Source organism: Rhinolophus sinicus, chromosome 17, assembly GCF_057876585.1.
Source record: "Rhinolophus sinicus isolate RSI-liver-muscle chromosome 17, RSI-T2T, whole genome shotgun sequence".
NCBI lineage: Eukaryota > Metazoa > Chordata > Mammalia > Chiroptera > Rhinolophidae > Rhinolophus > Rhinolophus sinicus.
In genome coordinates this window covers 120,317,298-120,332,699 of record NC_142517.1, presented here as the reverse complement: position 1 = coordinate 120,332,699, position 15,402 = coordinate 120,317,298, and the positions used below count along the sequence as shown (strand labels likewise).

The 15,402-nt window shown below is 45.5% G+C and overlaps 1 long non-coding RNA gene across 1 annotated transcript in view; it reads left to right on the top strand.

The window, feature by feature from the left end:
* The first annotated feature begins 8,069 nt into the window (after nt 1–8,069).
* The window catches only part of LOC141572118 (uncharacterized), a 116,123-nt gene continuing 108,790 nt past the window's right edge, over nt 8,070–15,402 (top strand). The window contains exon 1 of the long non-coding RNA XR_012497282.2: nt 8,070–8,555. This is a non-coding gene — a long non-coding RNA (uncharacterized LOC141572118). The remainder of the gene's footprint in view (nt 8,556–15,402) is intronic.

The following is a 15,402-nucleotide window of genomic DNA, read 5'->3' as shown; positions in this document are numbered from 1 at the left end:
GGGGCATCATGGGAGGGGCTCCAGGTAGGCTCAGGTCACCCACTGCTTGACTATTTGTGGTCTACCTGGTAGGAGCTACAAAACAATCCATGGTTGGTTTCTGTCTGTGCTATAGTTGGAGATGTTTGGGGGAGGGCACGCTGCAAAATGAGGACGTCTGCCACCATCATCGGGCCTCGGGTAGCTCCACAAAAAGCCAGGACACCCCAAGGCCTGCTGCCATCTGCTGCCACCATTAAGATTCAGCCACTGATAAAGGCTCATTGTGTGAGTCAGAGTCTCAGGGAATCATCAGAGTGGGAACCACCAAGTTAACTTGTTATCACCAAGTTAATGTGAGTTCTACTTCGGTGCCAGTGCTGAGCCTGGAGGAACTCAGCAAAAGTCTCAGAGCACACCGAGGCCAGCTGCTGCCCGCCTGGGTCCTGCAGACTCCGATAGTTTTTCAAGGAGTGCATATGGACGGGGCTGACTGCTCTCAGAGAATGTGCTTCTGGCATTGGGGGAGTTGGGTAGGGTGGGGTCCCAGTGAGTCGGCAGGTGGATCTGCAGAGATCACCAGACCAATCAGATTCTTATTTGTCCATGATGGGGAGGGCTCAACACAGGAAAGATGGCACCCGCCTGTGGCTGCATGGGAGAAGAAGCTCACACAGGGAAAATTGCTACTGTCCTCCAGCCCTCCCCCTGAAGCTATGCACCTTAGTCTGCCCTCCTTTACCTCTGATAGCCTCTGAGTCACCTTCCCTCTGCTGGAGCCCAAGGTGAGTGCCCGCGAGTGAGCGAGTCTGTGCATGGGCTGTTTAAGAGGACGTCTGGGTTTCCTGCTGCCTTCTGTCCCACCTGGATGGTCAGAATCCCCACTGTTTTTCACAGACAGATGTTGTGGGGGCTCTGCTCCCCAGCACCAGTACTCTGGGCTGGGGAGCCTGGTGTGGGGCTGGGGTCTCTTGCTCCTCTGGGGGGAACTTCCATGGCTGAGAGATCCCTCCTGATTCCCAACCACCTCACAGAGGTTTGGGGCCAGCCCATCTCGTGTCTCCACCCCTCCTACCAGTCTCGATGTGGCTTCTTCTTTATGTACTTAGTTATAAAACTTCCATTCAGCCAGACTTCAGATGGTTCTCCAGGTTGATTGTTTTATAATTTAATTGTAATTTTAATGTGTTCACAGAAGGAAGCAGGCACAGTGTTTATCTACTCTGCCATCTTGGATCTCCCCTATTGCCTAAGTGATTTTAAAAGATACCTTGGCTTTACACTTAGAAGATATCTTGGCTGGGTACTCCACTTTTTTTCTCTCTGGACTTGTTGATGTTGCTCTGCTGTCTTTTGGCATTGCTGATGCTATGGAGAAATTGGAAGCCAGATTGATATTTTTTACCTTCTAGGTTATTGGTTGTCTGTCAGGATGCCTACCGAATTCTTTCTTTATCCTTTAACTATAATAGTTAAGTAGAAAATAAGATATGTTATGTTCTTTATATAAAGACTTCCTTAACTAACATGTGCTTTTTAAATCTATAGATTATTTTCCTCTTTTATTTCAGAGATTTTTTTGAGTTATTGTCTGTTCTATGTTTTGATTGATTTGTCCACTTCCCCTCACTATTTCTTCCTCAATTTTTCTCTTTTTCTTCTGTGTTCACTATCGAGCCACTTAACCTCATTGAACCTCAGTTTCCTCACTATAAAATCATGATAACATGACTGTCTCACAGGGCAGTTTCCAGGATTAAAAGACTTAATATATGTAAAGCTCTCAAAACAGTGCTCAACCTAGAGCGAGCCATATACAGGAGGTAATGATTATTATTTTTATGATTTTGTATTGTTATTATTAGTCTTAGCAAAGTGGTTACTTTAGAGGATTCTCGAGCCATATTGCCACATTTTATCTGTGTGACCTTGGGCAAGATAGTTAATCTCTCTGTGCCTTATTTTCCTCCTTGGTAAATGGAGATGATAATTATCCTGACCGCCTAAGATTGTTTTGAGGATTCATACTCGGTATTAGTAAAGTGCTTAGAACAGTGCTGGCACATAGTAAATGCTGTATGTGTTGTTAAATAAATATCTTCTCAAGCCTTTCCTGCAGATGAGCAATTATTTTCAGTGTTCTTTTTTTTTTTTTTTTTTGCTGTTTCCAATGTATTGTTAGTTCTGTAATAATGCTGTTTTGTTATTAATCTGCTCCCATATGTCTCTAATCTCTTTTTCTATTTCCTTCTGTTTTATCATTCTGATATCTTGAGTTCTCTTATAATATATTTTGGGCCCTTTTAAGTTGCTCTTTAGTTGAAAGCAGTCGTGGGGCATTTATTGTCACTCCTTGAGTTATGTTTTCTTCCAGGCTGGGTTTTTTTTGGTCTGTTCTGGTGTGCTGTGCCCCTTTCCTTATGATGGTTATTTCTGTGTGTGAAGAATGCTTGTTTCTGCTGTTTGCTTGTATAATGGAATCTTGGTTCCAGAGCCTCAACCTGTTCTGTTTAACACTGTGCTGACTTTCCTCCATTATTCGAGGCCTGTTTACTTCCTTCCCTTCAGAGCTTCTGTGTATTCCATGTTTTACTTGGGTTTCTGCAGCCTGAGGGCATGCTAGAGAGTACAGTCTCTCTGAGAGGACTTGGGTCAGAGCTGTCCTCAGATTGCTGAGGTGTTTAATGCTGGACTGAATTCTTCATTCCTGTGAGGTGCCAGATCTTCCTCCCGGCATGGCTCTTTACTTCCATAGGCAGTGTCCATCTCCACATTCACCCATTTCTCCTCAGGAGCAGCAAGCAGTTCCACTTTTCCTCAGTAAGGGAAGGATTACCCCCAGCCCGACAAGCCCAGTCTGCTTCACTCTAGATGGGAGGGTGTTGGTGAGAAGCCTTGGGATTGTGCATCCTCACCGATGTCTTCTCTGGGATGGGGCAGGTAGGATGGGTGGGTGGGCACCGCCTCTCTTCTGCTGGTTGCCTTGGTTTCCTGGTTGGGGCATGCAATGCACTAGGCTACGCCCCACTCCTACTTTGGTTGCTGTTGGCAAAGGTTTTTCGAGGGGAGCAGGGACCTTAACTGATGCCTTCATTAGTTTTTGCTTCTGTGGTTAGGTCCCAGGCAGGGCAGTTCTGTGATGCAGTTTCTGTAAGCCAAATCAACTGGAAACCCAACTGTCTTTTGATTAATCTTTCCCCTTTTTTGCCACTGCCTCCCCAGCGATCTTTAAAAGACCGGAACATTATCAAATCTATGGAGCAAGCCAGGAAAGTGCCTCTGAACTTGAATAAGGGCTTTAAAATGTGGCTAATATATGCTCTTGCCTTCTCCCCCGACTGAAGAAAGCAAAACAGCGGCCCTGACACTGGTCTGATTCCAAAGCCCTCCTGTGATTGCAGAGAAATATAAATTCTCTACTGTCTCACAGGCTGGAGGACAGCAAGGGTCAGGTTGGCTAATTTTAATTATATTTGGTTAGCTTGTCTTGAAGTTCATAAATCTAACTGCCAATAAATTAATATATCATGTTGAGGGCCTCTGGCCACAGCATTAATCCACTATGTGGGGAGTGCCACGCAGAACAGCAAACTCCCGGAAGCTGAAGCATTTCAATTTCACTGTATGAACCTGTCTTTAAAGAGGCCCACACGTCCCACTATTCACACAAGAGCAAGGGTACTTTGCTGAGTATGAGCCCAGTCCACTGTGCCCTTGCTTCTGCACGGCTGTCCACCCCGCAGAGCCTCTAAGATGGGTGCCACGTCTTTTGTGTCTGTGAGCCTGATCCAGTTTCAGGGAGGGTGGTTCTTTGGTGTAGGAATGTTATAGTTAGGCTGAATTAGGATGCCCGAGGCCTTGGCCAATGACCTCAGGAAGGAGTTAAGAACACTACCTTTTACAGGCTGGAGAAGGTTTGGGCTTGATCAAGCCTGGGCAGGGTGAAGCCGCTGAGGGGCCAGATTTGTGTACACCACTTCTATTTGATAATGGGGTCCTGTTGTTCACACCCACCCTTTGGCTTGGTGGGTCAGACAATGTCTGGTTCATGACGTGTGACTAAGGCTGCATGGTAGCTTGGTAGCCGATGGTGAAGCATTCAATCTCCACTAAGACCCAGTAGCAAGCCAAAAACAGTTTCTCAAAAGGAGAGTAGTTATCTACAAAGGATGGCAGGGCTTTGCTCCAAAATCTTAAAGGTCTGTGCCATCATTCACTTGTCAAAGGCTCCAAATGGCATCCCTGTCTGCCACGGATAGGCCAGGAACGACTGGGTCTGCTGGGTCACGTGACCCAAGTGGCAAAGCAGCTTGCATGTCAGCCTGACCTATTGTAGAGCCTCCTTTGCTCAGAGCTCCACTGAAAACTAGCAGTTTGGGTCACTCAGTGTACAAACTGGACTCACACACCAGAATGGGAAGTATGTTGCCTCCAACCTCCAAGGAGGTCCTGCTAGGTGTGATGCCTCTCCTTTGGCAGTAGGGTTACTAGATGCAGCAATGTGTCCCTACATGTTCAAAGGGCTAGCTCACCACACCCTAGATCATTGGATCCCAACGACTTTTACTGAAGTGGAAGGACTCTGAGTTTTTGTGGGATTTCTCACTGTCTGGCACATAAATGTTTTACCAATGTGTCTAGAGTCATTGCTACTTCTTGACCACTGGGTCGAGTCAGCACTATGTCATCCATGTAATGGACCAGCGTGATGTCCCATGGAAGAAAAAGTGACCGAGGTCCCTGTGGACTAAACTCCAGCATTGGGCTGGAGAGTAGATATGCTCCTGAGATAGGACAGTGCAGGTGTATTGCTGGCCCTGTCAGTTGAAAGCAAACTGCTTCTGGTGGTCTTTATTAACAGGGATGGAGAAAAAAAGCATTTGTCAATGAGCAGCTGCACACCAGGCACCAAAGGATGTGTTAATTTCAAGCAATGAAACTGCATCTGGTACAGAGGCTACAATTGGAGTCACCACTTGATTAGCGTGTGACAATCCACTGGCTAGACACACCCAAGACCCACCTGTCCTCTGTACAGGCCAAACAGGAGAGCTGACGTGGCATGTGGTGAAAACCACCACGCCTGCATCCTTCAAGTGGACTGCACACATCTTTGCAATCCCTCCAGGGTTGTGATATTGCTTTCAGTTTACTGTTTTCCTAGGTAGAAATAGTTCTAGTGACTTCCATGTGGCATTTTTCACCATAATAGCCCTCACTTCTCAGGTCAGAGCACCCATGTGGGGATTCTGCCACTCTTTGAGTGTGTCTATTCCAATTATGCGTTCTGGAACTGGGGAAATAACCACAGAGTGGGTTTGGGGACTCACTGGACCCACTGTGAGATGGACCTGAGATAAAACTCCATTGATCACCTGACGCCAATAAGCCCCCACTCTGACTGGTGAGCCACAGTGACGTTTTGGGCCTCCTGGAATTAGTGTCAGGTCAGAGCCAGTGTCCAGCAATGCCTCAAAACTCTGATCACTTCACTTTCCCCAGTTCACAGTCACCCTGGAAAATAGCCATAGGTTTCTTTGAGGGAGGAAGAGAAAAAAATCAACAGTATAAACTTTGGTAGTAGAATGGAGTCCTTCACGGGGATCCGGCCTCCCCTTTATTCAAGGGGTTCTGGTTCTGTCACTTGGTATATCTTGAGAGTTGGTTGACTGTGGGGACTTTCTGTTTTGGTAATTCAAGTCAGGCTTTGTTCCCCAGACCTAGAGTTCTTACACTTACACAGATCAAGTCAGAATTTAATAGGATGCCCATGTATTTCTTTTCTAGGGACACATGATCCACTAACCAACACCATTGGTATCTGTGAGTCAGGCTCTTCTGATTGCTGCTTTGACTCAGGTGTCAATTATGGTCCTTAGTCTAGCATTAAAAGTTGTCCACGATCTGGCTCCCACCATGCCTTTCAGCCTCAGTTCTCTTCTCGCCCTGTCTTGAACTCTGGGATCCAACAACGCTGACATGTACACACCCTACCCCTTCCCCCTCTTCCCTCATCTCTGTGCTCTCATTAGTGTTGTCCCCTCGGGCCACCACTCTGAGATTCCACTGTGACCCCCAGACCTCCCTTACATTTGCTGTCCCTACACATCCCCCCAGTGTTTGGTGCTTGCCAGTGTACTTGTGTCTTCCACAACAGGCTGTGAATTTCTGGAGGAGAGGGTTGTGTGTGACTGTCTTTGTGTCCTGATACAGCCGCCTGCTCAATGGAAGTGTGACTTTGCACTCTGGTGCTGAAAGTGTCTGAAAGATGCACGTGACCCCTCTCTCACTGGCCTGTCCAGGTGAGAGAAGCGGACTTCGGAGTGCACTCTCATGGGTTTAACTGAGATGTAAAAGGCACATGCCCAAATTTCACTTAAAACTCTTTCCATTCTGCATATCCAATCAGCAATGCTGGAGTCTCGGTGTACCCATCATGGTTATTCAATTATTTTGTTGTTTTTAATAGCCTTTGCTGTCTGTCAACATGATTCCTCATCGATTGTTCTAATTTATCAGGTGTTTCCCACACTACCTGAGGCTGGCAGGGGCAGGGTGTGGTGGGGAGTAGCCAGCTCAGAGGCTTGTCAGGTTGTGTTCATGCAGAATGTTGGGGAGGGGCCACCCCTCCCCTGGGCACAGGATCGGTGCTGGGCAGGAATTTTAATAAAGGCAAGAAGTTGGTGCTTCTGGGCTCCACCACTTCCCCCACTGAGGGCCGGGCTCTGCTCTTCAGCCCCTGGGAATTCCTGCATCAAGAGGTGAATTATTCAAGAGGACAAGGCAGTGAACAGAGAGGTGGAAGAATTCACTTCAGCATTAGTATCTGGAAGTGAGCAGAGACTCCACAGTGGCAAGAAGCAGAAACTTAGTGCAGAAACAAGAATATTTACAATGCAAATTAATTTTAACCATCCGTATCTAACCTGAAGCAAAAAAACAGTGCATGTTTTTCCTACTACTTTTGTTAGTCTACTGATTTATTTATCTATCTGTCCTCATCAGGGGCTGGTAATGTAGCACACATATTTATTTATTTGTTTGTTTTATTTTTTAAAGAGATTTAGTGACTTACTGTTATTTTTAAGGTTATATATTGAATGTTATTTCACAAAAATACATGTGATTTTATTTTGTGTTTGTCCACAAATTCAAACTTACAAAATGCATTTATCTTATGAAGTTTTTACAATATTAATTTTAAAAGTTATGTCAAGGTTGCAGGAATCATATTTTGGGGGCAATGTAATCTTATTTCAGGGTTTAAAAAAGACAGAGAGCTTATTTCTGGGATCATTTCAGTGAAGAGATATATTAGAATATTGAGGGAAAGGTCTGTTTTGAAACTCCACCTTCTCCTCCACCCTCTCTCCTGGCCGTGTCCACATCCCTCAGGAGTCTCACGGCAGAGACGCTGATGCTGCCGAGGAGGCAGCACACACCGGGAGCTGAAGTGAAGGGCAGTGGACCCATGGACCTTGTGATGGTCTTAGATCTCTCTAATTCCCCATCAGTTAAAATGCATTTCTCACTCTCCTTTGGCATGAAACTCTTGTTCATGCTGCTGGCTTTCCTTCCAAGGCCCTTTAGCAAACAGATCCTCTCAATTAGAAACAGTGTCTTCTCAAACACCTTATTTCTATCTTACATCATATATCTCATTCTTCATTGTGTTTACATGATTTTGTTTACATCCTCTATCTCTCCAGACTATAAGCTCTCTGACTGTAGGATTCATGATTAATTTGTCTTTGTATTACTCATATAATTACTGCTAATAATCATAAATAGATGGCTTACATATATTTATTGTATGAGTGAATAAATGAATAAATGAATGAATGAATGAATGAGTGAAATCTCAGATCTTAATATTCTGTAAAAAAAAAGCTGTCTGTTACTTATTTATTTTTAACCTAATAATTAGCTCAGGGACAAGCAATTAGACACAGGCATATTTATTGCTTTTGTCAGGAAGAAGTAACATTGCTGTAATATGAAAAGAGCCCTTTACAGAGTCTACCACCGTTAATTGGATGTACAAAGAAAGAATTATGTCACGATGTATAAAATAAGCAGTTTGGCTTTGCCCAGAGGTAGTCACAGGACATTTTGGGACCCAGTGTCAAGAAAAGGGTATAAAGTCAGACAGCTAAGAGCATCTGGTAGGTACCACAGTAACTCAGGTTTTATACGGACACAAAGCCCTGATTAAACATGAACTAGACACTGCATATATCAAATAGCTTTTGTAAGATATTGGGTGGGGGGGGGCACTGAGAAACATAAAAATTATTCCGAATGAGACAAATACTTCATGAATAGAAAACAACCCCTGTTAAGGCGAGCTCAGCCAGGAAGGGAGGCAGACGTGTTAACAGGAAGTTCTAAATGGCCAGACAGCTGCAAGGATAAGCACTGTGTCCCAGGTCTCAGAGCCCTGAGTCAACCCGTGGGTGTCAGGCTGATGTCCCAGAGGTGGCAGCATCTGAGTCGAGGGTTGAAGGAGTAAGAATTTTCTGGAAAGACTAGTGTTTGCTGGAGAAGGACATCCTGGGAAGAAAGAACAGCACAGGGTAAGTCAGTAAGTGTGTATGTGTGCACACATGCATTTGTACGCGTGGGTGTGCATGAGTGTGTGTGTGTGTGTGTGCGCGCGCGCGTGCACCTGTGGGTGTATATACAAGCACGTGTGTATTTGGGGAGGTAGAGGAGACGAGGGAGAGACAATGGCTCATTTGCAGACTTAGCGGTAGTCTAGCATTGTGGGAGTAGGGTATGTGCAATATTTTATCCTCAAAGAGCACTCGCTCACTTCTCCCCATCTGGTTCTGGAAGGAATACCCGAGGCTTACAAAGGTGGGCCAAGTACAGGCCCCTCAATCACTGAGCACACAATTATCACTTGGCAACCTTGTGCTAGGCTCTGCTCTAGGGGGTGGGGATATAGAAGTAGACAAAACACATGAAAATACCTGCCCCTATGGGCCAACGTGTCATAGGAACAACAGACGATAAACAACACGGGTTAATCAAATCTGCACGATGTCAGAGAATGACAAGTGCTAAGAAACACAAAGCAAGAAAGAGGGTGGAAGATGTGACGGACAGGCTGAGGCTGTTCCTTTGAACCAGGTGGCCAAGGGAAGCCCCTGTAAGTGACATTGAGTCAAGAGCTGAAAGAAGGGACCTGTCAAGTGGTGTCCCCAGGTTCCCTTGTCCTTCGATATGCAAATGACATTGGCTCTAACCCCAAGAGACATGTATTGCAGACTCTCCCTCCCACTATCAACAGCCAGCTTTCCTGTTTGTGACACACTTTACTGAAAGAGAGGACAATGGAAGGGTTTCACTTGGCCAGGTTACCTGCCTTCCAGGCACAGCCTGAAAGCTCCTGCTTCTCTTGGCCTCAGGTCCATAGCCGTCACAGGAGGATGTCCTTCTTCAAATAGTCACAACTTCCACACACCTTAAGGAAAATCTATTATGAACCTATCCATACAGCTTGATCTCCCCCGGGGCCCATCACATGCTTCTCTGGACAGTTCTGCCAGCCCTTTGAGTTATTCAATCCAGAACAGCACTGTCCAGTTGGATGTTCTGTGATGAAAGAGGTTTTATATCTGTGCAGTGCTCGAAATGTAGCCAGTGCAACCGAGGATTTAATGTTTAATCTAATTTAAGTTCAATGAGTTAAAATGTAAATAGCCATACCACACTAGTGGCTACTGTTTTGGACAGTGCGTGTCTCGAGTAATGCCCTGGGAAGCACGGGGGTGGTGCTCTGGGCTGCTTGTTCAGGTGACATTTGCAGCTCATGTCTCAGCCGCATTAAGGGCTTCCCACCAGGTAAGATAGTCTTCTAAGTGTCTGGTTCCTGGATCACACACACACACACACACACACACACACACACACACACACACACAGACACCCCTTGTGAAGGTTAAAAATAATAATACTTTTCCTCCCACCTTCTAAGTTCTAGCTGAACTAACAATCAAATTAACAGAGATTAACAGGAGAAAAATCAAGTTTTAGTACGTGCACACAGGGAATTCACATTAGCATGAAAGTTCCAAAGAATTTGCAAAATTGGGTATATGTGACATTTTGGATGAAGGAAAAAAAAGGGAAGGGGGTCTTAGATTTTGAAAGTGAAAAGGGGTGATTTGCAGGAAGAGCAGAATACACATGGCAGGTAAATTTTTGCTAAGTGACTTAGAAACCAATGGGACATGGGGACATCTAGTCAGTAGGCTTGGAGTCTTCCCGTCTAATACTAAGGCAATTATGCTAAGGTTCCCTTCCATCTGAATCTCTTAGGCAAGAAAGGGGGGAGGGTCAAATGGGGAAGACTCTTTCTGAGTCTTTTGTTTTTTAATATCCAGCTTAAAATCAAAATCCCAAAGTCAACTTTGGAGTGGTAGAATTTTGGTTTCCTTCACTCTCTGGGACAAACATTAATTTTCAGAGAGATTTTAAACTACACCTTTAAGATGGAAGGCTGCTATGCCCACCGTGGAGTTGGAGCATTCATTTACACGCTCTCTTCTTCTTCCTTCACACTGTGCCTAGTAGGTCCTGCTGGGAAGTGGGAATCTGTTTCACTAATGATTCTTAATGACCTCTTGTGTGGCCACAGTAAGGCCAACAGGAGCTTTGAGGCATAGCTTTGGCTGCCTTTGGGGATGGGCTGGTTAAAATAACAGAATAGCCCGTGTTGAAAGAGGAACAGAGAAAGATATGGGCCAGGAAACACTAAGCCAGCAATAGGACCCACCATGCAAGCCATGCCAATGGTACCTCAGATTTGACTGCCTGTAGTGTAGGTATCCCTCTGAGAGAGGAACCTGGGCAGCTGCATAGGACAAGGGACAGGTCAGTACAGTGATTAGAAGCACAGCCTCTACATCAGAACAATGTCACATCAGTACCAATGAGCACACCTGTGCCTCAACCTTGGTTACTACATGCCGTTCTCCACTTAGAAGAACCAGGGATGCTTGCATGCAATGGCTAGGACAGCGAAAATACAAGATGAGCATGTCTTATATTACAGAGTGTGCAAAAAATCATGGGAACCTGTCAAGGGGACAGGAGCCAGCTCGAGCAGGAGCCTACTGGCCACATCTAGGACAATTTGAGCGTCACAGTAAATAATGATAGTAATGGATTATCAGACAAGAAAAAAAATAAGAATCCATGAGTCCCTACTGATAATAAGTGATAAAATGGAGGAGAAGAGAAAAATCAACTACAGTAGTAAATCAACTCATAAATGTAGAAAGAGTGATGGAGTTGGCAAGCCACCCTTCCCCACTTTGCAGTGACACCTGATGCAGGTAAGGAGCATCAGTGGAAGCTAAAGTGATGGGTGAAAGTTTGATGACAACTGCCTTTTACATACTTTCAAAGCAACTCCCCGCAAATAACTTACTAATTACAAAGGAAAATAACTTTGTAGTGGAGAAAACTGGCAGATGTCAGTTTAACCAATGATCAAAGTTAATATCACCAGAAATGGGGCCAATCAACATCACTGAGAACATATCATCACCTCCAGGGATTCCTGCCAAAAATGTATAACCTGAATTTAATTATAAGAAAGCTTGGACAAACCCAAATGAGGGTGGTTCGGGATGGGGTAGAGCTCTGCACTAGTAAAAAGTGCTGATATAATGAAAGACAAAGAGAGACCAAGGAGTCATTTCATACTAAAGGAGAGTAAAAACATGAAAATTCTTCACCAGAAAATAATAAACAAGAAGAACATTATTGAGAAATTGGTGAAATTTTAATAAGGTCTGTAGCGTAGAAGATATCATTGTAGCAATGTTAAATTTCCTGATTCTGATAATCATATTTTGGGTTTATAAGTGAATATTATTCTTAAAATTCCCATGCTAAAATGTTTAGGGATAAAGGTACATGCCAACAAGGTACTCTCAAATATAATATTCAAACAGCCAAGAGAGGGAGAGAGAAAGAATGATAAAGCAAAAATAGGGCAAAATGTTAATAATTGGTATATAGAAATTCTTTGTAATATTCTTTTAATTTTTCTGTAAATTGGAATTATTAAAAAAAAACCAACCCTAGCCTTTATGTCAGGTTGCCTGGTTTTGAATCCCAAGCACGGTCACTTACTAGCTTTGTGTTTGTGGGCAAATTACTAAACCTCTCTGGGCCTCAGCTTCCCCATCTGTAACATGCGGATAATAACAACACTCTCTTCAGGGTTGCAATGAGCTTAGAGTTGACACATGTGAAGCACTTGAGTGTCTGGCACATGGCACACATTGGACAGATGGTGGCTTCTATTGTTTGTGTCTAAGAGAGAAACTCACGGCAATGAGGAAGATGAGATAGAATATTCTCTTGGAGACTCAGAGTGAGGACGAGAGGGAGGAGGTGAGCTGTCCTCTGGAAGGCACTTTATGTCCTGGGACCCAGGCCCTGGCCCCACCCTACACTCAGGATGGGGGTGGAGATGCACTGCAGCTGTGTCAAGGTCCCACTTCCTGTTGTTAAGATGAGACTCTGTCTATTTCGGAGGACCAGGCAGGTGGTGGGTGAGGTGCTGTTCTGGGACGCTGCTCCTCTAGCCCAGCTGGTGAGAACATGGCGTGCTGTGTCCCCTGGCATGGGCCGCTTAGCCATGCCTGAGCAGCAGCTGATGTGTTTGGCACCTGAGTTACCTGTGGCACTACCAGATGCCCGGGCTGGCCACTGGTCCCATGGTGGTGCAGAGAAGGGCCCTCACTGCCTTTGGCTCTGCCCCTGTCTAGCTGGTGAACTTCAGCCTGCTACCCAACTCCTCTGACCTTCAGTTTCACCACTGAGGGAACCAGTGTGCACCCAAAAATATGCCCTTTGGGATATTGATCTTAAGCTGGTTATTAAGAAAAAAAGACACAGAAGGAACCTTTGACCTTCCCCCTTACCTGCCTAAAGGAATTCAGATAGAAAAACCTGCTTAAAAGAAGGGAGCTGTTCACCTTAGCATAGTCACTTTATCACTTATGGATTAAGTGTGTGGACCAGGAGAAATCTAGCAGAGGCTGTTTGCTGGACTCCCCTCTGTGTCCCATTGCTTCTGGGTGGCCCTGTAAGAACTTGTTTACCACAGGTTTGCTCTTTCTCATCTCCCTATGAGTTGCCTGCTTTCCTTTTGGAATCTCAGACCCCTGCCTCCTTCTCCTTTGTCCAGAATGACGTATAAGCCTCAACGGCCCATTGTGTTCTGAGGTCTCATACCCACATGGAACCCCCATATGTACATATGTAATAAATTTGAAAATTTTATCCTGGTAATCTGTCTCATGTTAATTTATTCATTCAGCCAGAAGAATTTAGAAGGTAGGAGAAAAAGTGCTTTTTGACACCCACACCACCTACAATAAGGATTATAATACCCACCTCTAGCTATGCACTGTAGCAAATAATAAGCAGGTAATGTTTACTAAGCATGTTGACTGTGCCAGGCATTTGAGGTAGATTATCATTTAATCCTCAAAATAAACCTCTGATGTAGGTGCTATCATTATCTCAATTTTAGACACAGGCCCTTGAGGCCTAGAGAAGTTAATTAAATTGCTCAAGATCACACAGCTAGTAAGTAGTGACACAGATTCAACCCAGGCTGGGGGTGGTGGTGGAGGGGGGCGCAGGGTGGTAAACACTGTTCTTTTATTGCTGATAATAACTCTTTCCTCATTTCTGAATATTTTTATCCCTCCTTGTTCTCTCTCTCTCTCTCTCTCTCTCTCTCTCTCTCTCTCTCTCTCTCTCTTTCTCTCTCTCTCTCTCTCTTTTCTTTTTCTTTTTCTTCTTTTGTAAAAGTGGAAACGTGCCCAGAGAGGTTAAGTTACTCTTTTATGGTCACAGGGTATACAAGTTGCTCAGTTTTGTCTCAAACTTGGCCTGCTGGCAAACGCTTGAGGGGTCCAGGAAGGTGTACTCTGACTTGGCTAGGATATCAGTCTGGTTGTCCAGGATATGTGCTAAGTTCAGTTTCCCCAGTGGCCAATCTAATGTGTCCTCACCCGTGCTAGGTAGGTGGTAAGTTGGAGACAACCTGGAGGCTGTTATCCCAGACCAAAGCTGCCCCTACCCTCAGAGAGAGGGCTTGCAGCCAGTGCAGCTTCTGAAGTGCCACATGAGCACCTGCAGGAAGGGGCAACACCGGGTTTGCTGACTCATCTCAAGGGCGTTAAGTACTGGTTCTTCCATCCCCAAATCCAGACAAGCAGCTTAAGCAGAGATGAACAGTTCCCTGCACCTGGAGGTGGGTAGACCATAGAGGAATATAAGCTCAATTTGGCAGGCCCCTGGCACCCACATGCTCTGGGAGCAGCCCTGGAGTCAGAGAGCTGAGTCGTGTAGATGTTCAGGGCACAGGTACACTCCCACCCCACTCACCCCACTGATGGACAAGCTCGCCCTTACCTTCCTATCACATACTGACAATGCCCACCACAGACCCTCACTGCAAGCAGCAACTTCTTACCATGGGTGGGGAGGGTGGGAAAACAAATTTTCCTCTCACTTTTCTAAATTCTTCAGGCTTAGAAATTAACAATATAATTAACATGAGATAAATTAACAAGAGAATATGTCCAAATTTATTTCATATGTACATATGGGGGTTCCATAAGAATATGAAACCTCAGACACAGGTAGTTATTGAGCATCGGGAGGGACACCTTGGTGGTGGAGGTTCTCCCCGAAGAGTGAGAGGTCGCAGCCTCACACTGGCCTCCCTAGTCCAGGGGTCCAGTGCCAGGAAGAGGAGTCCCACAACATCTGGCTATGGCAGATGAGAATCAGGAGGAATATTTCAGCCACTCAGTTCCTCCCCAGAGGAGCAAGGGACCCCAGGACCAAAATGGGCTCCCCAGCTCTAAGTACTGGTGCCAGGACGAGGATCCCTAACAACACGAGGCTGTAAAAATAAGTGAGGATTCCATCTGCTCATCCTGGTGAGACAGAAGGTGGCTGGAAACCCACATGTCCTCTTAAAGGGCTTATGCACAGACTCACTCACTTGAAAGCACTCACCCTGGGCTCTGGCGGAGGGGCAGCCATTTGAGAGGTACCAGAGACATACAGGGAAATGCTGAACTGTGTGGCTTCAGAAGGAGGGCTCGAGGGACAGCTGCCATTATTCCTGTGTGGAGTCTGTTTCATGTGTAGCCTACAGGAGATCACCATATTTTCTGTGTTGAGCCCTCCCCCACATGGCCAAATCTGAGACCGAGTTGAACTAGTGATCTCCCTGTGCCCCACCGTGGTGACGCCCTGGGATGCTCCCATCACCCAGGGGCACTCTGGGCACCTGGGTGGCAAGCCCTGCTCCGCATGCTTTGGGAGGCTTTTCTAGCAGCAGAGGGCCTGCAGTGGATTGTGCAGCTCCCTGGA